The sequence below is a fragment of the Eumetopias jubatus genome, unplaced genomic scaffold (assembly GCF_037043125.1).
Source record: "Eumetopias jubatus isolate StellerSeaLion01/CBP00866 unplaced genomic scaffold, mEumJub1_p1.0 scaffold_7, whole genome shotgun sequence".
NCBI lineage: Eukaryota > Metazoa > Chordata > Mammalia > Carnivora > Otariidae > Eumetopias > Eumetopias jubatus.
This window is the reverse complement of record NW_028274813.1, coordinates 127,175,470-127,202,321: the sequence shown is the minus strand read 5'-3', so window position 1 is coordinate 127,202,321 and position 26,852 is coordinate 127,175,470. Positions and strand designations below refer to the sequence as shown.

General features: G+C 40.2%; 1 protein-coding gene across 2 annotated transcripts in view; it reads left to right on the top strand.

Moving 5' to 3' along the window:
* AKAP13 (A-kinase anchoring protein 13) overlaps positions 1–26,852 on the top strand; it is a 319,382-nt gene that overhangs the window by 40,245 nt on the left and 252,285 nt on the right. The gene's annotated exons all lie outside the window — the stretch shown is intronic.

The following is a 26,852-nucleotide window of genomic DNA, read 5'->3' as shown; positions in this document are numbered from 1 at the left end:
GAGGAAGCCTGGGGTAAAGTTTATCCTTAATGAGGGCACTGTCGTTTACTCAGTGTGCTAATTACATGTTTTAATCACTGTAGCAGGTCAAACAGAACCTCTTGGCGATGTTTTGTTGGCTCCTAGTTTCAAGTTGTTATCTGCATTAAAGTAGTAAAAATTTAAGTTCATTAACATCCTCAACTAGATTATCTTTACCAACTTTGCAAAAGAAGTTCAAGTTGTAGACGCTATTCTCTGTATGGAAGTATGCTGATGCTTTCCCTTTGATTGTAGAGAGAGATGCGTGTGACTCAGTCTTTCCCATCATTGGGAGATGAGCGATACGTATGTTAGTGGCTGTTGGTGGATTTGTTTCTTAAACTCTAGAAGTTGTATTTCACTGAACCAGCCTATTGGATTTCCGGTTGTACAGTTGTGTTGTCTTGAAGTTTGTAGTCATTCCTACTCTTAGTGCTTGAAGTGACACCGAGGGTCTTCGTAGCGTTCCTGCTTTTTATCCTGTTTTGACATGTCAGACAATTATTGTTTATCTAGTCGTCTTCATTCCCGTCTTGATCATTACATATAACCACTTAGCATTTGCACACTTACTATATACCAGGCTCTGTGCTTGATGGCTTTACTCTTATTTAACTATTCATGATAATGCCTATGTGAGTAGTACTGTTATCCATATTTTGCATATGGCAAAACAGAAGTTTTGAAGTTTCACTACTTGCCCTAGAACTAAGAAATTAAAGAGCCCAGGTACAAATCTACCTGTGCCTTCAGAACCCATACATTTAATTTCACTGCACCAGGACCAGGCCAGATCTGCATCATCAGTTTACTGTTTTCTGATCAAATTAGTAAGCACCCATACTTCTTCAGTCTGGTGACACTGAGAGGTAAAGGTCATAGTCAAGGACTAGTCAGTAGCATTTTTTTTTTTTTTTAATAATCACTGGAGACTGTGATTCCAGGGAATGGAATAACCATATGTGTATTACTTCCCAGACATTCACACTGTTGGTGTAGAGGCTAATGATTAGCGTGGGTCATTCAACATTATAACATTGTTTAGAAGCATATTTGTTATAGATTTAGGAGCCTGGTGTATCAGGAAAATCTAAAATACCTCTGGTTATGCTGATACAGTGATTAAGAGCTTAGGCTGGGAGCTGGACTGTTGACATTCATGGTATATCCCTGCCAGCTCTGTGCCCCCAGGCAAGTGACTCAGTGATCCCAGTCCTCAGCTTCTTCCCTGTAAAACAAGGGTAGTACTAGTACCTTCCCCAAAGAGAGATCATGAGGATGAAATAAGAATGTAGAGTACTTACCAGAGTATCTTGTACATAGTAGGCCTCAAATGTTGCTTTACTGTTGTGAGCCAATAGGAACATCATTCTATTAAATTTAGAGCCTTTATAAAAGCTCTGAGGCGAAGACAGTCAAACAAGGAGGTGCCGCTTACTTTGCCCTGTCCCTTAGTGTTCAGTAGACTTGTGCTGGTCATCCTAAGGTCTGCGATTTCCAGCTTGTAGGTAATTATTTAATTTTAAATATTTTTAAACATTTTAAAGTGATTTATGTTTTAAAATATTCTTGCTAGTAGGGAATATGAAAGTGAAGTAGGCTGTAAGAAAATTGATTACCAGATTCTTTTAGCAGACTGATCTTAGGATAGACAAAGCTTGAAAAATGCACGGGAGAGTTGTATGTGCTTGCGTGTTTGTGTCTGGTTGGCAAAAGAGATGTCAAGTGGCACTTGTAGATCAGAAGGAAGCCTTGGTATAACTGTACAGATGCAGGGTTTGGTATATGAAAAAGATGCCTTTACTGTTAAAATGACTTTAAGAAATAACAGTATTTAACCAAACTGTCTTGTTTTGTCTTCTCTGTACTATTTAAACACATTATATGTTTTCAGAAGAGAGCCATTTGGGAAAACCATCTTGCTGCATAAGGTGGAATGGGAAACCATTTACTTTTTTAATGAAGGCCCCTGAACTGCGCAAAAATTCTTTGCAGGATCTTCTCAATAAGTGATTTAATTGGTGATTTTTTCCGTTTCCATTTTTGGAACATAGACTATTTAAAACTGTTTAACTGTCACAGACTGTGGTCAGGTAGAGGGGAAGGAATGGAGAGAGAAGCAGATAGGCGAACTGTTGGAGACTCTCTGGTGACTGTTCTGTAGAGTGGGATGTGTATTCATAGCCTTCCCTGGACCAGAAAGGGACACAATGCTCTATCACTCATATCTTAAGGTCTTTTATACTTAAATTTGTATTTTATTTTTACAACAACTGCGGCAAAAATGGCATGCTTCTTTGGTTGCATCTGGATCAGCTGATGAACTAGAACACATGATTTCTAAGAATTTATCCAGACCTAAGAGTTTATGATTCTTTGCCATCATCTGGTAGAAATAACGATTGCAGTGATAAATGAGCACTTGTAAAAAAATTCAAAACTTTTTTAGTGAGTAGAAATAATTCCTGTTTACTAATTACTTCTACATTTCATTGGGAGGCAGTTTAGGTGAGGGCTCTTTCCCACTGTTTTTGGGATCCTGTGTTTTTGAGTATTGAATGTTCTATACCAGATTAGTTCCCATTTCTTCGTTTTCAGTAGAATGTGTGCTTTAGCCTCGGAATAACAGAAAACAGCTTTCTCTTCTAGCTGTCTCCAGTCATTCTAACTTCATTCCTGACTGAGCTGAACTTTCTCGTTTATTTTGGCTGCAAAATCCTGCCCACTTTTTATCTGCTATAAAAAATGTATTTTTCCTTCAGTGAGGGGAAAAAATGCAAGCTAACACATATTTGTTTTGGATTATCTTCCCCCCCATTATTTTCCTAACCCCTTGAGCTTTGTTCAAGCTTCTGCCAATCTTTAAAAAAAAAGTTGATTGAGTTTGAGGATAACAAACATTTTTTTATGCAGCAGTGGTTTGTAAAATGTGCGAGAATTCTACTGAATTTCGTCTCAGGGCATCACCCAGTAGCAGTTTACTGATGACACTAGGTGATGGCTCGTGCCTTTACTATTCTGGGAAAGTTCTAGATTTAGAATGAATCTGTTAGAGTTTACTTCACTGTAGAAAACAGGAAAAACTTTTACTTTGTTATCTGAAAAAGAGCTAGGTGGATGCGAGAGATTTTCATTCACTTTGCAAAATTAGACTTTATTCAGCTAATATAAGGTGAAAAAAAGTGATCTACAGTCTCGCCAGTGTTGTTACAGACTGGTCTTTATCATTTGGAATCACATTACTCTAAAAGAGCAGAAACCATTGAGAGGCTCTGGGCAGATTTCCAACAGCTCTGTTTCTTATGGTTGAAAGCGTCTGCCATCATCTTTTTATAAGGCTGTGGTGGTAGGGTTATCTCCCCCCCCCCCCAACCTCCCAGTTAAACAAGTGATAAACAAAATTTGGCAAATATATAAAAGAGGAAATAATTACCCATTATCTCTTTACCTAGAGATAGTTAACATTTTGATTTTAAAAACACATAGTTGAGATGAGATTATATATACAAATTCCTGCTTTTTAAATTTAGTAATGCATTCTCATGTTATACACGTTTTTGAATATTAAGGGATAGCCTTATTCTTTGGAGCTACCAAATGTAACTAATTCTCCATTAGTGGACGTCAAGTTTTCCTCTCAATTCCATCATTATTTCCTCATGACAAAATCAAAGTACTGCGTTAAAGTCTGAACATTTTCAAGTTTCTTTATACTTATAAATTTGTTAAATTTTATACAAAATGCTTATGACCACTTGATATTTTGTGCCCATCATGTGAATATAGGGTGTTTGTTTTGCCCCATCTTTGTCAGCAGTGGGCACTTTGGCTTTCCTACTCCTTGATTTATAGGTGGAGAAATGCGATGAGATGATACCTTTCTAAAAATGTGATGACTGCTTGTCAATCCTTAAGCTCCTTGGCCTTCACTTTGGTCTGGACCCAATCATGGGGACCTCTTGATCACCGCTTCGTATTATTAGCTAAGTTTCCTAAACACACAAGTGTTTGTGTGACCAGGTCTGGAGTGGATTCATGAAAACCAGGTTGTCACTGAATAGTTAAGTAAGCATTTGGAAATTCCCTGAAAAGGAAAAAAGAACACCCAGCAATGCTATCCATGTTTATGGTATTCTCTGCCCGTCCTTTATATATTTAGCAACGTACATTGGCTGAACCAGTTTGTGCATCCAGAAGAACCAGTCCAGATGCATCTTCCCTCCATCAAAGCAAAGACCTCGGTCATCTCCTGCCTGTTGCCTTTTCTTTTGACTATGACTAGCAAGTTCTCAGCTGCCTTCTAAGTTACAGACTTGTTCATACAACAACTTAAGCTCCATATTTATTGGGCATACATATATCTGTTTTATAGGGGAGACGTTTTCTTAATGTAGATTTCTCTTTCTCTGGAATTTATTCATGTGTTCTGAAACGCTGCTATTGTAACTGACTATATTATAAACTTGGGGAATCCCAGGAGGGACCGACTTTGGCACTGGAGAGAGAGAGAGAGAGAGAGTGCGCCGATGCAAAATCAAAATCTTAAAAAGGCAGCTGTTGTACAGATAACAGAGCTTTCTTCTTCTCTGTTCATCAGTAGAAATTGTTTTATCTGGTATTGCATGGGTGAATCTTTCCTTGAATTAACCAGTTTTCATTTACCTTGAGGCCAGTCAGCTACCAACAAGGGAGGGGAGATTCAAAGCAGTCAGAGAGATGCCAACAGGGTGGTGCATTGAAGCTCTCACACACTCTTGTTCTTAGGATGCCTCCTTCTTCAGAGCCACCCCCAGTTTCTTGTGTCATATATGCGATCTGAAGAAGTTGAGTTACCCCTTTTCCTAGGGTGACACTTACATTCATGTCTGTGATCCATTTTGGGATTAATTTTTGCTGTGGAGTGAGGTGAGAGTTTAAGTTTGTTTTTGTTTCTTTTTTTCACCCATGGATATCCCCTCCTAGTGCCCTTTGTTGAAGGCTCTTATTAAAAGTTCTTTCCGTTAAGCCCTGTTTCTGCATTGCCCTCTTGGATATGCTGATGAGCAGAAGGTTTCCTTTTGGACTGAGCTGCGGGAAGAAGGGAAGGGGTTTGTGTTGAGTCTTGCTCTTATTGTAGGGTGGTCTCCTATCATAGTTTGCTTTGCTTTGATTCTGATTCTATTAAGAAGACATTTACAGAGTCTTTGTAAACAGTGAATAGAGTTTTAGCCAGCTTGGCTTTAGTTAGGATGCTTTGTTATCCCCTTCGTCTGAGGGTGATTATGAAATCTTATTTTAACAATTTGGGTCAGATAAGCCTAGGATAGAATAAGCTAACTTGAACATTTGTTAAAAATAGTTCTAACATGAAACTGATGAAACCCATCTTAAAACATTTTCTTTTCTTTTTCCAGTTATTTCTAACTATAAAAGTAAAACATGGCGCCTGGGTGACTCAGTCGTTTACACGTCCAACTCTTGGTTTCAGCTCAGGTCATGATCTCTCAGGGTTGTGAGACGGAGCCCTGCATCAGGCTCCATGCTCAGAGGAGAGTCTGCTTGAGATTCTCCCTCTCTCTCCCCCTCTGCTCCTCTCCCCACACTCTCTCTCTCTTAAATAAATCTTAAAAAAAAAAAAAGAGTAAAACATGTTTATTACGGAAACTTTTGGAAGTTACCAAAGAATAAAGAAAAGCGTTTCTTTCCCCATCACTGCCATCCTGATTTTGGCATGGCAGCACTCTTAATTTTGTGTGATTGGTCTGTAGACTCTGGACAGCATAGTTGGGACAATATTTCGATCTACTGATGGGTTCAGGCCTGTTTACTTGCATTTGTCATGGAAGGGGAAAAGATTAGGAGCTGGTATTTGAAGAGCATCTATTAGCCAGGCCTTGTACTTCACAAAGCTCTGTGAAGTATTAAAATCATAATTAAAATAGTAATGAGAACTTTTTATAAGGTCTTTTTTTAAAGATTGTATTTATATATTTGAGAGAGAGCAAGCATGAGTGAGGGCAGAGGGAGAGGGACAAGTAGACTTCCTGGATGAGCGGGGAACCCAACATGAGGCTCAGTCCTGGGACCTTAGCTGAAGGCAGACGCTTAACCAGCTGAGCCACCCAGGCACCCCAAAAATAGTATTGAGAATTTATTCCCTTTCTGCATTCTTCCTACCTCCCCTTTCTCTTTTATAGTCTTAGTTAAATAATTTGCCCAGTGTCATTTAGGTAGTATGTGATAGATCTGAAAACTAGAAGAAAAACTTAAGTATCTTTCGGTTCAAATCATAAGCTGTATTTTCTTTCATGGTTTGGAAGGCTTTACAAGAAAGGATGCGGTAGCTCTCTTTTTCTTTCTTTCCTGGCTCATGTGGTCTCCCTTTTATTCTCTACCAGAATTAGAAGTTCCAAGATCCCCTTATGGCCTGCTCAAATTAAGGCTCGTTTCTCTTCTCCTTTCTGTGCTGTGCTTTCAACTTTGAGAGCCTTAGTTCTGACTTTGGTATTTATTAGTTGACTAGAAAGATGAGGAGAGAGCTGGGATTTTTTTTTAACATGAAAATTCCTTGAACTGGATTGACTGAATTTATTTTGTATTACCTAATAAGTAGCTGTGGATTACCTGGCAAGCCACTCAGTTTCTTCATCTGTAAAATGGACTAGCTTACTCAACAAAGATCCTTCTAGGATTTGTCAGCATTCCTAATTTCTCATGTTAGCGGAACCATGAAATATGTTTCTGGTGATGTGGTCGGGAGTACCTATCATCAGGACCTCTGTCTTCCCCTGAGTGTCCTTAAATCTCACCTCATCACACTGTGTGCGTTTGAGTTAATGGTTAAGAACATCAATTGTAGCATACTCTTCTTTTAAATGTAAACAAGGTGTGTATGTGTATGATATTTGTGATCTTGGAGCTCAGTTCTCCATCATTTAGGAGAGTTTTATGATGGTCAGGGCCTTCTTGACAGCCAGGATTTCCCATTGACATCCTCACTTTATCAAATAGCATAATTTATTCTAATCTGTTGCTTATGTCATTGCCATAGTATCCTGTCTGGAAGCAGAAAGGTGGTTGATATGTTTGTATAGGAACCCAGGTTTTTTTTTCCCCTTCATTGACGTTTGTCAGCAGAAATTTTTTTCATCGTGGTTCAGGCTAAGGCTTGAAGTATAATTGAGTGTGGAGGGAGGTGGCATGTTTGGACTCTGGACAGTTAAAGGCAGAGTTCTTTGTATTAACCTACTCTGTTAATCACTAAACTATTTTGTTTAGTGATTTAGGGCTTTACACTTAAGCCAACTACTTATATAAATTGTATTTATTCCAGACAAATGTTCTTTTGGGACCGAACATTAGAACTCAGGCTAGAGCGGAGCATCTTACTGTTACGTTAGGCTCATGGAAACAAACAGTAGAACAGAAAACAACCAAGGGTCACGGCTTCCCACAGTCATCTTACCATATTTGGACCAGTGAATCAGGACAAAGAATGACAAAAGGTGGCTTAGTAGGTGTGGAAAAGAAATCCTAAAGGAAATAAAAAGTGAATTATTTTCATTTCTCTTATTCTCGTGCCAGTGAACCTTTGATTTGGTTGCAGAAGAAATCCACATGGGAGTAAGAAGTTGTTTAGAGTAAAATCTTAACTTTGTGTTGACTGTCATTTTGCTTTTCACATGTTCAGGAAAATTGGAAAGAAAAGCATTAGTGGTTGAATAAAATACCAGCAAACAAAACAGTCCTTCTAGGATGTCTAGGAGGGAGTACAGAATCCATTTTAATCTTTTTCAGAAGATTTGTGGGAAAGGGATTACAATTTAGTTACAGTTTAGTGAGGCCAACCTTGGGATTCTAACAGCACTTCCTGGTTGAGGGGATTTTTTTCTCAGTGGCTTTCTGCTTTCCATTTTGGACCTCTTCTCTCCTGGAGGCTTTCTCTCCCAGCCCCTTTGCCCTGAGGTATTCTGTTACCACAGAAGACGGTAACTCTTCATATGGTACAATCATCATAGCTGTTTTAAAACCTGTTTTACAGCCAAGGAAATTAAGGTAGAGAGAAATTGCATGGGGTCACGCATATTGTTTTTCCATTTAATGTCTGTCTGCTCTTGAAGTGTTTAAGACTTTGCTCTACTCTTCCTCCTTCTTCCGCCTCATCCTCTGGATGCTTGCTCAGTCGGAAAGCCCTTTATCCTCTGATCTCTGATAAGTTATCTGAGCAAAATAGTTCTTTGGAATGAATCTCTTTGGGGTTATTACTCAGATTTTTAAAATATGGTGGATAATTTTAATGAATATTTGGTTAGCACGGCGTGCAGGTGGTCCCTTGTTTTTGAGGCCCCTACAATACCAAAGAAATGGTGAACAGCTGGGCACCTCACCACTGAAAGGCACTTTGTCTCTATGTTTCTGGAGCTCACAGTGGGAGCAGTAGGCTCTGATGGCCCCCCTGAGAGTCAGCCTGGGAGAAGACTGGTATGTTCTAATTTTGAAGACAGAGAAGTAAACTGATAATATGTTAAGATTTATAGTGATCATTGTTGCAGAAACCATTTTCCGTGCGAGAAGTTTGTTTGGGATATTCTCCGTGCGAGAAGTTTGTTTGGGATACTCTGTGTCCTGATATGTGACTTAATTCTGTGTTCTTATCTGCTTGTCATACTATGGAATTAATTTGTATAGCTGTGTGCTCTGATGAGAATTCATTTAATTACATCTTCCTTTGCGTTCCCATAGTGCTGTGATTTACCTTTATTACAGTACTTGTAGACTCGCTTGGGGAAAAAGATACCATCAACTGTGAAAGAAGTCAGGCCATAATTAAATTAATGAAATTCAATCAGTTAATTAAATTAAGGCAGTAATGGGGAGAGCCAAAAATTATTCACATTGGTCTCATTGTAATGGTACTGTACTTGCAGTTTTTCCTTCTAATTATTTTGACTTTAGTTGTGGAAGTGCCAGGATTAGCGAGCAGCCTGGTGACGGCCGCAGGTCATCAACATTGGGGTAGACAGTAGGTTGGGGCTAGGGAGTGTGGCCTTATTGTGGAGAAAGAGAAAGCAAGGGGCCCTTGGAAGGATTTGAGCAGAGAATTGACACACAAATTGTATCCCAGTTGTGGGGGAGTTGAACCTCGAAATGATGAGGGGGACAGCTCCTGCCCGGAAGCAGGGAGAACAGTACAGAAGCCATAGTCCAAGGGAGAGGCTGAGGACTTGGGGCCGTGGGGATGGGTAAGGGGTCATCGTGGGGGTAAACTAAATGGGGTTTGTTGAGATACAGGTTGGGCGGGGAGGGACAAGGGAAGAGTTTGCTTGAGAGCCTGAAGTGAGACCATTAATGAGGATGAAGGGCAGAGAGGGACAGTACAGAAGATTGGTTTGGTGGAGAACATCCACAGGGGATAGGATGGCTGGTGGGCAGTTAGGGTATGGAGCTCAGGAAGGAAGCTAGAGCTCCACACAGTCGATGCCAAGGGCAATCCGCATGTAAGAGATTGTGGAAGCTGAGGGAATGGAATGGAGAAGGAACTGTCGGATGTGAGGGCTATCCAGAGCCAAGTTGCCTAGGTTGTTTGGCCAGGCCAACGTGTCTTTTCTTCCCGCCACTTCACCCAGCCCTTCCTGAAGTTGATGAGCAAAACTAATGAGCAAAAATTGATTTGCGGTTCTTTCTCCTCTCCTTTTTCCTTGCTCTGGCTTTGGCGGAAGTTGAATGGTTTGTGCACCTTTCGGTGGTAGATGAGGTAGGAAGCGTCGCCACAGCCGTGAAGAGATTTTGGACCTTTTGTCTCTCATCCTCCCTCGTTCTGCTCGTCTGTGTGGGTGCCGCCGTCAGTGCCCCAACGTGGGCTGTATTGCAGCTTGAAGATGAGCTGCCGTTCAGTGAACTTTTAATTTCCAGTCCTCCAGCCAGTTGCTATAATGATTAGAAATGTTCAGAGGCGTCAAATAAATAAAATGTTTTTATGTTGGAAAAACCTGCCTCGGCAGCGTGTGGGAGGTGGGGGGAGAGGGATTGGATCCTCAGGGTTTGAGTCCCATTCAGTTCTGTCACCAAATAAGTCACTTCCTTACTTCTTAGGTTCGTTCTCCTTTTCTGTAAGATAAAAGGGATGGAACTGTATTAGCAACATTTCCTTTTAGCTTTGATATTGTCATTCCTAGAAAGAGGTCTCAAAAGGTTAAGTTTATCTGTGTAGAAAACAAAGAAGGGCATTTAAACATGAAAGTAAAATGATTGGTGTTTTAACAGTTTTATGAGAGAATGCCATTAATTTGATTATTTAGTGCAGGAGAGAAGATAGTTTGGGGAGAGAGGTGTAGTGCTGGAGGCAGAAACCCAGCATGTGACACTTGGCATCCTGTGGTGTTTTGGGGGGACTATGCTTAGTATTTTGTCCTGTGCTTCTGTGAAGTGTGCCTTCTGAACCGGAATGTGTGGTCGTCACTAGCCTTTAGCTAAGTTTTAGAGTAGTTTTCATGAAAACTCTTCTGTTGCTTAGCTAGAATTTTTCAGAAAATGGACCCCCATAAGGAAATCATTTAGATAAGGCTCCTAGCAGTGTGTGCACTCATGGGTTCGTTAGTATTTGGAAATCCACTGCGTGGCTCTCCTCGAGCTGTGGGGGAAGACAGGCATACACGAATTCCCGATCCTCTCCTTGACGTTCTCAGTAAACCGCACCACTGCCCGTCTCCACATGCAAGGTAGAAATCTAGAAATCGTCCTTTATGGCCCCTTTGTCTTACCCCCATATTCATTACATTTGTCCACAAATTTTGTTGAGTTTAGCATCCTGTTATCTGTTGCCTACCCCCTTCTTTCTTTCTTCATCGCTCACCTGAGCCCGAGCTCTGTCCCCTTACCTGAGTTCTTGCCACAGCTTTCTGCCTGGCATCCCTGTATCCAGCACCGCCGGCCGCCTTTCGCTCTGTTGTCCAGTATATAAACAAGGGATCCTTTTCTAATCATGACCCTTACTTGTAAAATAAAGACCAGAAGAGTTAATGGGGTCTAGGAGGCTCTCAGTGGTCTGGCTCCTACTCTTTTCCACCTTCATTTCGAACAGTATTCCCTCCTGTTCTCTTTGCATTTGTTTTCTTTTAATCCTTCCTATTCACCTACTTTGTTAGGGTCTTTGTACCTCAAGGATTCTTCTCTTTGACTATTATTTCTCAGCTCTCAGCTCAGATAGTGGCTTTCTTGGGGGGAAGCTTTTCCTTGACTTCCCCAAGCAGGTAAAATCTCCCTGCTCTTTGTTTTCATAATACCACCTCATCGTAATGTTGTTACAGTTTTCTGTTTATTAGTGTGCTGACTTGATTTTGTCCTTCACTAGACTCTAAGCCCTCTGAGAGTGCAGGGTAAACCCTCAGAGGACTCCGCATTGTCTCCGCAGTACCCTGTATGGCTCCTAGCATGTAGCACGAGCTCTGTGATTGTATGTTGAGTGAATGTGAGAGCTTTAGGTACTTAGAGGTCACAGAAGAGGCATTCTGGTATGTATAAAGTACAAAATTGTGTGGCCTGGATAGAAATAACCATAATTCTGTAATGAACACAGAGAAGTGGAGTTGGGGGCTAATGTAGACTGATGACCTCAGACAGTGGGCCTTATGCTTAATCTGTGGGTCGGATAATGCTGTTGTAGACTGTGGAAGTTGGTCTGTACCCTTGCAAATGGAAGTTAGGTAAATTAGATTTTCTTTTTGTTTTGGAGCAAAGTCAGTGCCAAATCAAACAACATGTGGGAAGACTTGAGCCATAGTTTCCGTGACTTCATTGGGTTTTGGTGTGCTACTTGACAGGACTTAATGTTCTTTATCCTGCTTTCTGAACTTCAAGAAAGGAATGGGGAGTGGGTTAGGCCAGAAAAGTAAATGTGTAGTCATAAAAGCACAGAACCTCTGATTTGCTTTTTTAAATTAAAGATTTGTTTAAAAAAATAAGAATTCTTCAATAAGATGGAAAGGATATGGACTTGGGTTTGATTCTTAACTCTGATTTTTTTTAAGGCTTTATTGAGATATAATTTACATACCAAATAATTTATCTGTTTAAAGTGTACAATTTAGTGGCTTTTAGGATATTCAGAGTTGTGCAGTGATGACCCACAGTCAATTCTAGAATATTTTCCTCACCCCAAAAGGAAACCCTACACCCCCTGAGCTCTCAGCCTGTTCTCATATTTAATAACCGTTTTGTCTTGAATAACTCACCTAAGCTCTCTGAAGTTCATTTCCCTTTTCTCCTTTTGTCTCTTAACAGCTATCAAGAAATTGAGCCAGACTATCCCCTTCTTTGACCTGAAAACCCTAATTCATCTTATTGACAGAGGAGTGATTATTGGTTACCAAAAGTCGCAGGTCTCTTTCTGCATATGCTGATAAGATAGGTTTCTTGTATCCATTTGGATGTTGACAGAAACCTGGAGGATTTATTTATACCCATATATAATTTCATCTTGGCACCTGGGGCACCTCATGTACATCCTTGCTACATTTTTCTTAGCCTTTCAGGGTTTTTGGATCCTCAGTCTTCCTCCCTCCCTCCCTCCTTCCCAAATTTATGGCTCTGAGATCCAGAGTCATGCTCCACTGACTGAGCTAGCCAGGTGCCCCTGGATCCTCAGTCTTACTTTCAGTATATTAGTATTCCTAATGAACCTCAGATAGTCTGTATATTTGATCATTTTATTGTTGGATTTTTCAAGATCTTGGTAAAAGTGTTCATCAGATTTGGAACGAGTGTGTAGGGTGGGGAAGAGTTGTAGGTGCCTATAATAGAGACCTTGTTTCTTACAGATATTCATCAGTTACTCATTTTGCTTTCTTGTTGAAACCATGATAGGATTGAGGATGGCCGCAGTGGGGAATGGGGCATATTTACCCCCCCTCCACAGTGCTTCCCCAAATTCCTAGAAAAACAAACAACATGCGTTACCCTAGAAGTACAGACAGCAGCATGTGCTGGGGGAGGGAGAATTTTAGTCATACCGTGCTTGAATCTGAGGCTACCACCTCCTCTTAAACCATGTTTCTTTTCTTTTCTTTTTTTTTTTTTGAGATTTTATTTATTTATCAGAGAGAGACTCAGCGAGAGAGGGCACACAAGCAGGGGGAGTGAGAGAGGGAGAAGCAGGCTTCCCACGGAGCAGGGAACCCGATGCGGGGCTCAATCCCAGGACCCTGGGATCATGACCTGAGCCAAAGGCAGACGCTTAACGACTGAGCCACCCAGGCACCCCTTAAACCACGTTTCTTTACTTCCTTCACAGCAATATCATGGGAGATTTAGACAGGTGTTCTGTTGAAATCGACATATTCTCAATCCCTTGGAGTGAAAAAGTTACTTAAAAACAAAAAAGAAAGAAAGAGCTCTGTCTTGGAATGTCTTATTCATGGATGAATGCTGGGTTTTTAGATTATTTCCTTTTGGAAGGCTCACAAAGCATTCTTTTAACCATTTGTGGCTGATGTTGGCATAGAACTCAATAGATCACAGTTGATGGAATCTACTCTCTTAACTGCAAATTGCTATTGTCCCTTTATATTCTTCTGTCTCTTTTATGCCTACATAATTTTTTGGGACTCAGGAAGTACATTTCTTTCTGGCCTGGGACAAACTCCTTTAAGTCGGAAACTCTTGACAGAGTTTTCCAGGTCTTGGGCTGTTAATTTTTGCTTTGCTGTTATTCATTCTACATCATGTAGTCTGAAGTTCATTCTCCTTGGAGAAAAGGAGGAAATAAAACAGATAAGGGACTCTTTTATGTACTTCTTTTTGTATACTACCATCCTGAGTAGTAGGTCTTAGATCTTCCTTATTTGTCTTGCCTCAAACATAGAAAACCAGAAAAGCCCTTTTTGTAGTGCATGGCATTTTTCCAAGCTTCAGGTCATTTGGAGAGCAAAGAAGCATACACTTTCTGCTTTTATATTCTAAACTGTTGTAAGATCGTCCTTCTTGTTGTAAGCAAGATCAGAACTGTTTAATTGTTTAGTCACACGGATATATATACACTGAACATTTTAGTTAAACAGGCCTTTCTGCTTTGAGTTGGCGATGACTGTTCATAAGGTGTTAGAGATGACAACCAATTTTGACCACTCCTCCGTAACCAGAAGCCAGATACTAAGGACTATATACTACCTCAGAGTCTGCAGGAGACTCGCTGTCCGCACTTTCCATTTTCTGATAGCTCAGCTAGCAGCTCTCCAACCTGGCCTGGGTATAGTCCACTCATGCAGAGCTCTTCGCTCTGAGCTCTCATTGAGCTCATGAACCTTCCCCAGAAGTTCCATGAGGTTATGGATTTCGGGGAGGTATTTCTAAGTTTGTTTGATACTGTCACAATAATGGCAATAATTTATTATCTCTGGTGCGCCAGGCCTGATTGTAGCTAAGGATTCTACTTACGTTTTCTTGCTTAATCCTCCCAACAGTGTTGTAAGAAAAGTATGATCCCTTTTTTACTGACCAGGGACCTGAGGCTCAGAGAGGTTAAGTGAATTGCTCCAGACCTCATGGAAGGAGTCTATTCTATATCTGCATTCTTTGTCAGTCCTTAGAAGTAACTCCTCTAAAATAAGAAAGTAAGAGGCATACCAAAGTTCTAACCTCAGTCCAGTTGACCTCGAAAGTGAATGCCTGTTCTCACCACTGTTCAGGGCCTGCTGTGGTGTGGGACCATGCCAGGTGCTTTGGAGGATATGAAATTGAAGGAAAGCTATTCTTGGCTTTGCAAGGCTTTTTTAAAAATAAGGGTTAGGGGACCCATTGAAGGTTTTTCATTTATTTTTTTTTTGAAGAGAGGATCTGCTGTTCTTTTGGGAAGCACGAGGTTGAATCTGCTCATCAGTGTGCAGCGTTGGAGCCGTGGTAGAAGTGGGTAGAGATTCTGTGTGTCAGCTCTGTGCTCCTTAGTTGTAGCGCCTGGCTCCTTGCAGTGGTCTGTAAGTCACTGCCTGTGGGCACACCTGTTTCCTTAGGCCTTTTCCTCTGTAGACATCTGTTGCCTGGTGACAAACAAACGGATTTGCCTTTATTTTAGGTTCTTCCATTTATTGTATCTGTCTTCACATAGAGAGCTCCAACCCTTATTGGAGGGTGGTGCTGAGCTGTGACTGCATTGGTAAAGTGTAGTGAATTCCTTTTTTGACGTTCCTAAGCCAGAGTATCATGAAAAGAGTTTGAATGTTGGCTGAATAGAAGCAGGTCCCATCAGGGGATGAAGCATATGCCTTAAACTGTGGTGAAAAAAACAAAAAACAAAAAACTAACTTTTAAGTATTCTTTAAAAGTATCTCCTTTATTCTGTTTTGTTTTGTTTTGTTTTTTGGAATATGCTCATGATGGGAATTTGGAAATATGTAGAACACAGCTCATTAAGGAAATTTTAGAATATGAAGTAGAAAAATAAAAATTAGCCATATTCTCACCTTCTAGGAATAATCATTGAATATTTGGGTGATCTATACATGAATGGGGCAGCCAAGCTAAGGCTTCAACTGAATGCTGATTGGAGCTGCCATCTAAGAGGCAGAAGTTGGACATCTTAGTTCAGCTAACTGCCTGCTAAAACAAACAAACAAAAAAAAAATCAAGATTTTTTTCGGAGGATAGAACAATCCAGTGTTGCCACAATGTCCAGGGTACAATCTAAAATTCCTCAAAATATGAAGAAGCAGGCACCTGGGTCGTAGTGCAGTTGGCTAAGTGTCGGACTCTTGGTTTCGGCTCATGTCATGGCCCTCAAGGTTGTGAGATCAAGTCCCGTGTAGGGATCCACACTCAGCATGGAGTCTGCTTAAGACTCTGTCCCTTCTCCCTTTCCCTCTGCACCTGTGTGCACTCTCTCTCTCAAGTAAATAAACAAACAAATCTTAAAAAAAATAGGAAGAAACAGGAAAACATGACCCATTCTCAAGAGAAATATAATCAATGGAGATTGATTCAAAGATGACTCAGATGTTGGATTTAGTGGGTAAAGATTTAAAAGCAGCTATTATTACTATTCTCAGTTTTGTACAGGGAGACTTACTTGTAATGAAATGTTACAGAATCAGTGCAGAAACAGAAACTGCAAAAAAAAAAAAAATACCTGAAATAAAAATTTTCCAGGATAAGTTTAACAGAACAGAGATAACAGTAAAGAATCACTGAACTTTTAGATCAATAAGAATGATCTAATCAGAAGAACAGAGAAGAGAGTGAAACAAAAATGAACAGACCGTCAGAGACCTGGGGGACAGTTTAAGAAATGTCTATACTCTGCATGTAATTGAAGTTCCAGAAAGAGAAGAGAGGCAGAATGGGATAGAAAAAATTACTTGAAGGAACAGGGATACACATTTCCCAAATGCAATGAGAGAATTAAGTAAAACTTATTAGTGTTTGATATTGTTTATAAGAAGAAGGCGGTAAAAAAGGGTGGGGGGCATAGAGCCTAGGAAGAACCATGGCTTGATTGCTCTACCCGCCCCCCCCCCCCATGTCTGGTCTTAAAAGCCTGACTGATTTCAATCCCTACTGGCGTGTTCCTTTCTGGGTCTTACAAATCCATGCTGTTAGGCCATCAGTAGATTAAGTTGCAGCCAAGACTAAATTGTGCAAAATGGTAGAATATGGTGGGTTTTTTGAACTATGCCAGGGCTGGTTTCCTTTGGAGGTCTGCAGTGAACACTGGGTCTTTTTGTGTGCACTGCTTTTCCCTCTGTCTTTCTTCTTTCCTTTCCTGCTGCCCTCTTCTTGTTTCTGAGAAAGGGCAGAAAGGAGACTGGTACATTTCATCTGGACTGGCTACATCAAAGGCAGTGAGTTCTGTTGGTATCAGAGTCAGCTTTGGCAGAGAGCAACCTCTGGGGAGGCTTTTGTTGGGTTTTTACTAGATGATGATGCTGGTGGCAGAGCTAGGATTCATTGGTAATGAGTTGTCATTAAGCCTTGATTGAAATGTGGAAGCCGAATTCCTGTGATTCTGACCTTAACCTTTTTAGAAATGCATGCTTGCACACCCAGCTAGTATGCGCTGGTAAGGCCATCATGATTGTTAAAAAGTTTGAAATCCTGCCCCAAGCCCCTGTTCCCATTTGCTCTGGCTGCCCTTGGACTTGCCCTAGGACAGTCCCTTCCCTTCTAACAGGGCCCCTGTGACCCAGCAACCAGAAGGTTAAAGTCGGTGCCTCTGCCTATTAGGTTTTTTTTTTTTTTTTAAGATTTTACTTATTTATTTAACAGATAGAGACATAGCGAGAGAGGGAACACAAGCAGGGGGAGTGGGAGAGGGAGAAGCAGGCTTCCCGCCGAGCAGGGAGCCCGATGTGGGGCTCCATCCCAGGACCCTGGGATCATAACCCAAGCCAAAGGCAGACGCTTAACGACTGAGCCACCCAGGCGCCTCCTGCCTATTAGGTTTTATCAGACCAGTGACTCCCCTGTTTATAAATATTCACATGTCTCCCTTGCCTGTGTGTCCTGCATAGGTGTTAGAAATCTAGTTACAGATTTTGGGAGGTGGTATAGTCTTGGATTAACAAAGAAAGAGCTTTGGAGTCCTACTGATTCCAAAGTCTGCCACTTCTGATCCCGGTGTCTTTAGACAAGTCTTTGTACCCTGATGTTCATTTTCCTGTAGAATAGGGATAATGCCTATTTCTCAAGAGTTTTTGAAGCTTAGAAGAATCTGTGTCTAATAATAAGCTTTCCACATGAATATGTATTCCTTTGATTTCCTTTGGGTTTCATCATAGCTAATTACTCTAGGTCATTTCCCATTTTATACATCTTCGTGTAATTCTGTTTTAAGGAATTAGTTTCACAGAGGGCGTTCAAAACTGGTAGCTTTTTACTTATCCATCGTTTTCTTAAACTGAACGGTATTTATTGATGTCTAGGCATGTATTTTTAACCTTGTTCTGTACCTGTGTATAGATATGTCGTCTGTACTGTAGTAGACCAGAGGTCTTTAAAAGCAAAATATTTGCACTTTAGTACTTTCCGCTTCCTATTGGTCTTCCTCGTCTTATTTTGTAGCAACGCGCCTTACTAATGAGAGACACAGAGTATGTTGTATTGGTGACAGTGATGACTTGAATAAACTTTTGAAACACCGTGAAAACTTTTAAAATTTATACTCGGTTGGCAAGCTGTAGAATCTTGGCATTAAGAAAAACTTAAAGATCCTTTAATCTAAAGATCCTTGGACCTTTTCTCCTGCTTAAACCTTTCTAGTTTCATCAATTGTTACTTTTTAAAACACAGTTTTCACGGGGCACCTGGCTGGCTCAGTAGAGTGGGTGACTCTTGATCCTGGGGTCATGAGTTCAAGCCCCACATTGAGCATAGAGTTGACTTAAAAAAAAAAAACTCACCACCACAACATGGTTTTCATTTCTCTTACCACCCCCTTTACTTTGTGCCCAACCTTTTTTTTTTTTTTTTAAAGATTTTATTTATTTATTTGAGAGAGAATGAGAGATAGAGGCACGAGAGGGAAGAGGGTCAGAGGGAGAAGCAGACTCCCCGCTGAGCAGGGAGCCCGACGTGGGACTCGATCCCGGGACTCCAGGATCATGACCCGAGCCGAAGGCAGTCGCCCAACCAACCGAGCCACCCAGGCGCCCCTGTGCCCAACCTTTATTGTCTGTGTCTATCTTGGTGGGGTTCTCAGAATGGACCATTATATCCCTGGACTGTTGAATAAATAGTGGTTTGGAATCACCTGCCAGCTTCTTTGCTTGGACAGAAAATATCTATTACTGTAGTGAACTACACACACACACACACACACACACAACTGTGTTAATTATACATTTATTAATGCATACCAGTGATTTGGGCAGCCATTTTATGCTGTCGACTATTGATTTCAGTTTTGTGTCAGCCAACTCTTAAGTGTATTTTACAAGTGATTCTGCTCTGCCACCTCTTTCCTACCTTTATGTGATGTAGTTGATTCTGAATGCATACCTTGCATATTTTCTGTACTTGGTGCATAGTAAGTGCTTAATAGATGTTTGAGTGACTATGCTTTTTATCCCTGAACTTGCTTAATCCCTGAGTTTCTTTCTTTTTAGTGTCATCCCTACACAATCTGTGCTCTAGCCCTGTTGAACTACCAGTTATTAGACCCCGAAACAGCTGACCCTTTGTGCCTTTGTGTGTACAGTTTTACCTCTGGAACAACTCCCCTCATCCCTGTTGTATTCCGCTTCTAAATTTAGCTAGGGGGCACCTTTTCAGTCTTTCCTGACCTCTCTTTCTTCCCCACACTCCCTCATGTCTTCTTCTACCTGGATAACCAGGTAAATCCTTTCGCTTACTTGTTTTCATATGTATCTCCCTTGGAATGTATATACTTCGAGAGCAAGGACTGTATTTTTATTTTTCCATCTGCAGCACCTAACACGGTGCTGGCATGGCAGTACCTGCATACTAAACTTGGTTAATGTGTGAATGAGTAAACGAACAGATGAACAGTTTCAGGGCCCTATGTTGCAGCCCATAATCTTTTTGGATTTGGGTTCTGTGATTCAGCCTTTTATCCCTTAGTAGATTGGGCAGGTTTGGTCAGCATGCTTTCTCTGTCTTTACTTGAGTTACTGCTTTCAGTGTTGACTAAGGCGGGATTGAGGCCTGATTGCTGTACTTCAGGGACTAAAATTTACCAGTTGCTTTTTTCCTGTATTTTTGTTTCAAAATAATATAAAAGAAGAACAGCAACAAAAATCTTATAATTTCTGGCTTCAATGGTGTAGGAACAGCTCAGACTAGCTTGCTTTGTACCCAGATTGAGAGTCTATTTATTATTTGCTCTCAAAATATTGTGTAGGTAGGTCATTCTTGAGCTCAGTCTCAGCTGAGTGAATATTATGAGACCATGTGGAAAAGCTTTCCTGCATTTTTCAGGGTAAAGGAAGTTTTGAGATCTTCATGGAAACCTACTTAGGCTGCGAGGAGGTGAAATTGGGTATCTTGTCTTTGCTTTGTGGTTTGTTTAGTTGGGCTCATAGTTTGGATTACATGTTTAAGTTAGCCTGAACATGCTCTGTGTCTGATGCCCCTTCAAAACTGGTGAAAATCCCAGCCCTTCTAGAAGTATATTGACATTTGAAAATAACACTGTGTTATGACGGTTTCTGTGGATTTAGTGATTGTCCTATAAGTTTGGACTATTTTAATATCCAGGAGCAGATGAGAGGTAATCTTTGGAAAAGGATTGTGAAATAAAATTAACCTTCTGGTAAAACTGATTGTGATTTGTAGCTAGGAAGAGTAGGCACACTAGCATTTTAACAACACAGCTCTGATTTTTTTTTTTTTTTTAAGGATTATTTATGAGAGAGAGCGTGAGTGCGTGAGCCAGTGTGGGGAGGAACAGACAAGCAGACTCTGCGCCGAGCACTGAGCCGGATGCGGGACTCAATCCCACGGCCCTGAGATCATGATCTGAGCTGAAATCAAGAGTCGGACGCTTAACCGACTGAGCCACCTAGGTGTCCCAACACAGCTCTGATATTTTAAAGAAGATTGGGGTTCTCAGATGAGTTCCACTTTGAAATGTTTTGTTCTTTATCTTATGAAGCAAAGCAGAGCTAATATAAAGAGCTTAGGACATGAACTGGATTTGTAGAATTCTGTATTACATTAATATTTGGGGAAGAGTTTAGTCTTTACTAGTGTTTTTAGGTCAGAGAACACTACTCCTGAGAGGTTAAGAGTGTGCCCATGGATTCCACACTTTGAACTTGGTAAATACCTATAGCATTATTGTCAATACCTTGTAATTAGGTGCTTACATATCATCTCTCTCTAACAGATTGAGAGCTCTTTCAGGGCTGTGACTACCAATTGATGAATTGCTGTGTCCCAAGAGTGTAGTTGCTGGCCCTTGTGAGATGCACAAACATTTAAGAGGATAAATGATAGACCCTAGACCTTTGTATGTGTCCTCTGTGACCCGAAAGTGCCTCTGATCGTAAGACATTGCATTTATTCGTGCCTTCTAGAATAGGTAGATCTAAAGTTCCGGCTATAGTTGCTGTATACGGTGTGCATTACTATTGGGTGTTACTGTTGTCAAGGTATCTCTTTTCCAGGTTGCTCTAAATTGTAACAGATAGTCCAGTATAGACAAGTACTGTGTTAGGTGTAAAGTTTAGCATTTATCCCTAAGCATGTTTCTGGAATAGCTACCTGAAAATGGGAATGACATGGCCGCCATTATTTCAGTGATTGATATGATGCAGTTCTGCATTATCACTTGCAGGTCATTTCTGGTGAACCTACTATTGTTAAGATGTGGACTTAGCTACTAACCTCTTTTTCCTTCAACCTAAGGACACCATGAGTATTAAACAGCATGTGGTTTTTGTGGGTTTTTAAAAAATTTTTTTTTTATTTTTTGTAATCCCTATACCCAACATGGGGCTTGAACTCACAGGCCTGAGATCAGAGTCAGATGCTCTTCTGACTGAGCCAGCCAGGCACCCCTAAACAGCATGTATTAAATAACACGGCCGGTCTGTTCTAATAAGTGTGCTTACAGACTTTGGCCAGGACGCTTTGGACTGCGAACAGAGAATCCTAAAGTATTAGTATGGGGATTATAGGGTTTGTTTTATAGGGGAATAACTTGAGGCCTAGAGAGATGAAGTGGCTTGTACAGGTTTTTTGAAGTTCTTATCTAGCTTATATTCCTGTTTTTTTTTTTTTTAATGGCTTTTCCCTTTTTAGAATAGCTTCTCTTGTCCGTCCCTGACTTTGATTCTATAACTCTGATATGCCCTAATCACTTTTCTTTTGTTCTGAGTGTCCAGTGTACACCCAGTTAGGCTTGGGTTGCAGTTAGACAAAAGACCAGAGCTTTAAGCAATGACAGTGAAGAGATTTCAGTGATTTTATGTCTCTGTGAAGATGTGGGGACAGAGATACATCTTCCATGAATGTTCAATTTTATTCTTTCCTGTGAGCCGTAGCATCATGCAGCTGCTGTCGGTTACATGTCATTGTAAATGTACACTTTCTTACCCTTGTTATCCATGTACTTTTCAGTGCTATTTAGCGAAAGTATGGCAGTAGCTTAGTTACCTGGTTTTATGCACTTTCCATGCTTCCTGTGTTCTCACTGGCCCCTTGTTGCTGGCCTGTTACCACACACACTGGAAGAAGCTGAGACTTCGTTATCCTGGCTCAGCCATGGCACCAATGTAATTGATGTTCAACACAATGATGTAGAACATCACAGCTTTATAAAGGACTATTGAGTTGTTAGAAAAAGTGAAAAAAATTGTTTTGAAATTTGCTTTATTAGAGTACAATTTACATATAGTAAAATTCATCCACTTAAAATGTACAGGTCAATTAATTAGTTCTGTCGGCTGCATACAATCGTATAACCACCACCACAAACAAGGGATAGAACTTTTCTGTCATTCCGGAAAGTTTCTTTCTTGCCTCTTGCAGTCAGTCCCCTTACCCCCACTCCAGAGCCCAGGCAAAGCACTGATCTATTTTGTGTCACTACAGGTTTACTTTGCTAGAATTTCATAAGAGTGAGATCACACAACACAGTTTTTTATGTCTGCATTTCCATAATGCTTTTGAAATCCATCAATATAGTTACATGTATCAGTAGTTCCTTTTTTTTTTTTTTTTTTGCTGAGAAGTATTCCATTGTATGGCTATACCGCAAGTTGTTTATCTACTCACTGGTTGGACAGACATTTGAATGGTTTCTAGCTTTCAGCTATTTACGGGTAAAGCTTCTGGAAATATTTGCATGTAACCATTTATAGACATGTATTTTCGTTTCTCTTGAGTAAATAAATACCCAAGAGTAGGATTAAGAAACGATGAAACTGTTTTTCAGAGTGCTTATACATTTTTCCCTTCCCACCAGCAATATTGAGAGGGTTCCAGTCACTCTTTGCTTATCAAATATAGGTATTGTCGATCTTGTAAATTTAAGTCATGCTGGGGGGTATGTAGTGCTTATCTCATGGAGGTTTTAATTTTTATTTCCTTGAAGACTACTAATAGTGTGCATCTGTCTTTGGTGAAAAGTCTAGTAAATGTTTTTTGGCCATTTTTTTGAGATATTTGTCACTGAGTTGTAAGAGTTCTTCATATATTCAGAATACATGTCCTTTATCACATACGTTTTGCAAATAATTTCTCTCCAATTTCCCCTTTTCATTGTGATGGTGTCTTAAAGAGCAGGAAGTTCCTTCTTTTGTTGAAGTCCAGTGTATCCACTTTTTTCTTTTTAGTTTGTGCTTTTTTTGTGTCCTCTATCTGTTCTTACACCAATACTACAGGGTCTTGAGTGCTGTAGCTTTATAGCTTTATAGTTGTAAAGTCAGGTAGTGTAAGTCCTCCAACTTTGTTCTTCACAGTTGATTTGGCTATTTTAGGTCATTTGCACTTCTGTGTGCATTATCAAATCAGCTTCTTGATTTTCATAAGAAAGTGTACTGCTGTTTAAATGCAGTAAATTTGTAGCTCAATTTGGAGAGAGTTGACATGTAACTATATCGAGCTAATCCATTAAGTGGACGTATCTCCCTATTTTTAAATGTCTTATGCAGTTTTTTTAAAGCATGTTTACAGTTGTAATATTTTGTTAAATTTATCCTTACATATATTTTGTTAAATTTATTCTTAAATATTTCATGTTTTTGGTGCTGTTATAAATGCTTGAAATTTCAACTTCCAGTTTTAATATTTAGAAATATAATGGATTCTTGTTTATTGACCTTGTAGCCTGCCATTTTGCTGAAAATCACTTATTTCTAGTAGTTCTTTTGTAGATTCCTGGTGAGAACTGATATTCTTGTTGCTTGTCTGACGGGTGAGCATTCATACTTTCATCTCTGTATAATTTCAGCTGTAGGGTTTTTGTAAACTCCCTTTATCAGGTTGAGGAAGTATCGTTTCTGTTCGTAAAGGATCAGGGCTGAGTTTTGTCAGATGCTTTTTTCCTCCATCTTAATGAGATATTTGTATAGTTTTTCTTATTTTGTTGATGGTGGTAAAGTCCATTAATTTGCAAAAATTAAACCAACATTGTATTCCTAGGATAAACCCCATGTGGTGATTGTGTATTGTCCTTTTTTTTTGTTTCTCGGTTTGAAATGGTAACATTTTGTTAGGGACTTTTCTGTCTGTGTTCATGAGGGCTTCTGCTTTTCTTTTAATATCTTTGTCTAGATTTAGTACCAGGGTAATGTTGGCTGCATAAAAAAAGAGTGGATACCCTTACCCCCCTTCCCCCCTTCCCCCACTTCTTGATATTGGTATCATTTTTTCCTTAAATGTTGGGAACATGTTACCTTGATACAGTCTGGGCCTGTACCCTTACCCCCATCCCCCACTTCTTGATATTGGTATCATTTTTTCCTTAAATGTTGGGAACATGTTACCTTGATACTGTCTGGGCCTGTAGTTTTCTTTGTGGTAAAACTTAACTAAGAATTCAAGTTCTTTAATAGATGTAGGGTGATTCTGGTAGATGTGCATCTCATTGTATTTTTAATTTGGCTGTTCCTTAATGACTAATGCTGTTGAGCATCTTTTCATGTGCCTATGAGCCATTCATATATCTTCTTTAGGGAAATGTCTGTACAGATAGAGTATCTGTTTTTAGTTGGGCTGTCCTCTTATTATTGAGTTGGGAAAGTTTCTTGTAAATTCTGGATATAAGTTTCTTTTTTTTTTTTTTAAAGATTTTATTTAACAGAGACATAGCGAGAGAGGGAACACAAGCAGGGGGAGTGGGAGAGGGGAGAAGCAGGCTTCCTGCCGAGCAGGGAGCCCGATGTGGGGCTCAATCCCAGGACCCCGGGACCATGACCTGAGCCGAAGGCAGATGCTTAACGACTGAGCCACCCAGGCGCCCCTGGACATAAGTTTCTTACCAGATATATGATTTGTAGGTATTGTCTGTGGCTTCTCAAAGGTAAATTGATTACTCTTTTGCAAACATATGTGCTGAAGATTTTATCTAATTCACTTATCAAGGGATTCAGTCAGATGTTAAAACTGATTCCACATATCTAGTAATATTTTATTACATGCCGTACATTGTGGATGATATGTTTTAGAGACCACCATGGTTTTTATCTTTTAAAAATACTAACTTTTGTTCTGGCAGGCAGCTAATTGGATTGGCCCCAAACTCCCACTTTAGTTTGATCCCTGCTCAGTTCTTTCAACCTAATGGATTTGCTTTTTGCTGGAAATCTTGGACTCTCCCCAGTATATGTACAATTCAGGGGTCTACCAAGGATTTGGGAAGAGCTTAGATAGAGATTTTAAGATCGCAGCTTTCTGGCTACTGTGTCATGTGATCTGGGCCTTAGTTGAAAAGCAGTGTAAAAGTGATTCTTACCCAGTACTTTTTCCTTCTCTCCGCTGTCTGCTTCCGTCTCCTTCCAGTGCCTCAAACGGTAGCTTTTTATATTTTACTCAGTTATAATTGTTTATCTGTAAGAGCAATAGTTTAATATGGGGGAGTTGCCTTTACTTTTGTTGACTTTTTAAATAGTGGAGCTCTGTTTTAGTCTTCACATCGTTACTTATCCATTTTACTGGATTTGATGTCCATATTTTCCTTCTTTTCCCCCTCTGTGTTTCTGAATCCATTTGGTCCCCTGCCCCTCCCCGCCCCCCCCCCCCCCCCGGCATTCAGGAAGGCAGTATAGGATTTACAGAGCATATGAGACAGTATTGTCCAAACCTTTGTCGTTTCTACTTCCCAGAGTGTATTTCTTCTAATGAGAAACTGGAAACCTAATAACTTAAGAGTTCAGATTTTTGAGAGTGAAAGGAATAGGTTGATTTGATTGGTAAGATTTTAAAAATGTTTTCCTTGCTTCCAGTTCTGTTCTGATGAGAGCCCTTGAAAGGCAGAGCTTGCCTTGGGATTGGTAAGTGCAGCTGATGCTGACTCTTAGTGGGGTTTCTGGTTGTATTTGTTAGAACTGGAGGCCCGAGGCTATTAGCCCATATCTGAATATCAACCAAGCAGGAGTGTCTCCTTGGAGATTCCATAACTGAGTTTTTAGATTCCCAGCTCTGTGGTATTTTTTTTTTTCCCCTCTGGTACTGGGTGGGGAGGTATTCTGTGGGTGGCTGCATTCTTCATTTGTTCTTTGCTCTGACCTGGGGATAGCATCAGGGTCTATAATGGGAGGTCGTGGACATGTCTCTTTGGTCTGTCCAACTTGCTTTGTAACTGCTTTGTTTTTTAATTTTCTGTTTAGCTTATTAGCAGGCTTCAAGAATGCTAATTACCTGTATGAAAAGCCAATGTATTTTTCAGTATGTGCCATGAAGCAATAAGATGGTATATTCCTTTATTAGTACTTGCGGTTTGTGAAATTTAATCTAGTACTGACAGAAACATTACCATTTGCTTTCACTGCAGTTTTGAATGGAAAAGACTCCCTGTTCACTCTCTTTTAAACTTGGGCATTGGGTCTGAAGCTTGATTATTTTCATCAGATTTTTGTAGAATTTAGGGGAAAAACATTCTAAGAAGTTCCTGTTGCTTATGTAAGAGCAACTAAATTTTTTGAGCAGCAGATTTCAGCTGGCGGATGTTAGCTTGTGTTTGTGTAGAAGGGAGAGTAGGGAGTTCATTCCCAGCTGATTCTCAAGCTTGTAAACATTTCCATTTGGATGTGAGTAGGAACATGTTGGTCTGTTGAGTGGCTGTACTTCTGGGGTAACTAGCTTTTTCTACAGGTCATTGCCTGTTAATTTGGAGAAACAGAAGAGGGCATATCTGTAAAGTAGTCCACAGGAGTAAATTTTGGGGGAGATGAAACAGATGAATT